The sequence below is a fragment of the Schistocerca piceifrons genome, chromosome 10, assembly GCF_021461385.2.
Source record: "Schistocerca piceifrons isolate TAMUIC-IGC-003096 chromosome 10, iqSchPice1.1, whole genome shotgun sequence".
NCBI lineage: Eukaryota > Metazoa > Arthropoda > Insecta > Orthoptera > Acrididae > Schistocerca > Schistocerca piceifrons.
Window position 1 is genome coordinate 90,392,424 of NC_060147.1, and position 2,793 is coordinate 90,395,216.

Here is a 2,793-nt window from a genome sequence, read left to right on the forward strand (position 1 = left end):
GTGTAAGTCAACTACCCTGGCCAGCAAGATCTCCGGATCTGTCCCCCATTGAGCATGTTTGGGACTGGATGAAGCGTCGTCTCACGCGGTCTGCACGTCCAGCACGAACGCTGGTCCAACTGAGGCGCCAGGTGGAAATGGCATGGCAAGCCGTTCCACAGGACTACATCCAGCATCTCTACGATCGTCTCCATGGGAGAATAGCAGCCTGCATTGCTGCGAAAGGTGGATATACACTGTACTAGTGCCGACATTGTGCATGCTCTGTTGCCTGTGTCTATGTGCCTGTGGTTCTGTCAGTGTGATCATGTGATGTATCTGACTCCAGGAATGTGTCAATAAAGTTTCCCCTTCCTGGGACAATGAATTCACGGTGTTCTTATTTCAATTTCCAGGAGTGTATCTTTGTTGTTGATGTTCCGCGAATTAATGTTCACTCATAGCAGGGCACAACTGTTGTCGAACGCATCTCAAATAAATAGACTGCACACGATGGAGCAGGGTCAGGGTAGAAACAGGGCTGAGCCAGATGAAGAAATGTTGAGTTTTCCTACGGGACGGAAGGTGTGCAACACAGATGATAGACATGAATTGGAGGCAGGCAGAGAGCAGGAATGATATGAGCAGTGAAATCAATGAGAAAGAAGGGGAGGTAGAAGTGAAGGGGCATGCGGAGGCTCATATTTATATAAATAAGACCACAGATGAGAACACATCGAGGAAAATTTGGCCACAACAGTATAACAGCGTTCAAGTATCTAGAATAACATCACCAATTGGCTGCGCAGTGGTTAGACACTGGACTCGCATTCGAGAGGACGACGGTTCAATCCTGTGTCCGGCCATCCTATTTAGGTTTTCCGTGATTTCCCTAAATCGCTCCAGGCAAATGCCGGGATGGTTCCTTTCAAAGGGCACGGCCGACTTCAAGATATCCTGGTTCCGTATCACCATGTCAGTGTGCATCACATAGAAAACTTATTCCAAACTATGTTGCCTAATCTTCGATCACACAGGTATACTTACAAAATTTCTGTTTTTTTGTGTACCCTATATCTCTCTATCTCAATTACGTTGATGCGTGTCAATTCTCACTATGTGTACAAATTTCTTGTGTATGTGCCAATAGTTACAAAATGTTATACACAACAATATGCCACAGTAAACACAAGACTGTTTTTGTTTGTGTATGTGAGCAGGATATCTGCAGTTGCAATTCTGGTTAGTGGTGAATGGACCATCAGTCAATCAATCATTGTGAAAAATTATCATCCTTTCTGTTCAGGGAAACAGCGTGGGTGGTTAAATGTTTCAACCATGAAGCATAGAAATATTGTTTGTCTTTTTGGTTTCATGCAGAAGTATGTGTGTGTTTGAGATGGGCACCAGTAGCTAATTCTTAAATGTCACCTTAATGAGAAGCTTGCAGATACAATAGGTCAACATTTTATTGCAGCTTCCAACTTGGCCTTCTAGCATGTGTTCAACATTTGTATGACTGCGAGTATGTCCATGAATGAGAGTGGGCTCCCTGACGGTGAACCTGTGTTGGGTGTGACTTATTCGTCAATGTGAGTAAGATGTCGGCAAAGTCATAAGAAAAATTCCACCTTTCATTTTATCATCAATTTCAAATTTAATCTGCCAATTTGTTGCGAGAAACTGTTTGGACCGATTCTTTCTGAGTGATTGACACACTAACTCTGTCTAGTGAGTCAACCACTACCAAAAATAATCTAAAGTGACTGGGGGGGGGGGGGGGGGGGCGGCATGAGAGGTTCCATGCCCTCTTCTGCATGTTGCCTCTCATTTTCATCAATTTCATTAATGTTCTATGTCATTGCACGGTGGTAAGAGACCGAATAAGGTTACTGTAATGTGAGTATTTTTATTGAGAGCTCAAAATACTTTTCACTTGATACCCATGCATGTTGGGTTACTTCCCTGGGTGGCCTGTGCGAGGCGAGCATCGGAAAATGTGGCACTGTGTTTCCTGTTGGGGGCTGCACTTCTCCAAATACTTAGAGGGTCGTACAATGCGCTTAAGTGCCTGGCAGAAAGACTGACGTCGGTCGAGTTTCGCCTATTATATGCAGGTTCGAAATGACCTGCGAGACATCTGAGTGTCACTGCAGTTTATGTGTTTACCGTTTTGGCGCGTCCAGAACGAAGACTCCTGGCACTGACTAACTGCATTGTCCTCTTGATTCTCAGAATACTTGTGGACCATGGCCTGCTGGGTACGGCTGTCTGGTGCCAGATGGCCGGTGGTCTAGGCAGGTTGTTTCCATGGCCGGTCAAATGGCAAATTCAGTGCCCTCAGCTGAATAGCAGAGGCATGATTGGTCAACTTAAACTGAGGCTAGTTGACGTCATAAAGCCCAGCTCGAAATTGGAGGGAAGGGTCGCTATTGGCGCGAGTGATGTTCTGAGACAGTGTGGGGGAATTTTGGAATCTGAACTGAATGCTGATTTGCGGTTTTCGAGGATGGTAGGGAGTTGAGCATTGTTGGCATCACTCTTGGGTTTTGGGGGCACAGGGATTTGGGTTCTGATCTTTGTCAGAGTCGGGCGGTCTTGCGGCTTATTTGCACCCTTTTTTCAGCAGAACTTAAAATTCTCAGACAACCTTTGAGGCCAGGGGTTGAAACAGAGTTGCTGCCTACTGACAACCTGCTACTAATTACAGGACTGGTAAAATATTTTGTGGCTCCAGCATTGTAGGACTTATCAATTTTATACTGAAGTCTCAGTAGCACATGCACTCTTTTTGCCACAAGTCCACCTTGCTTA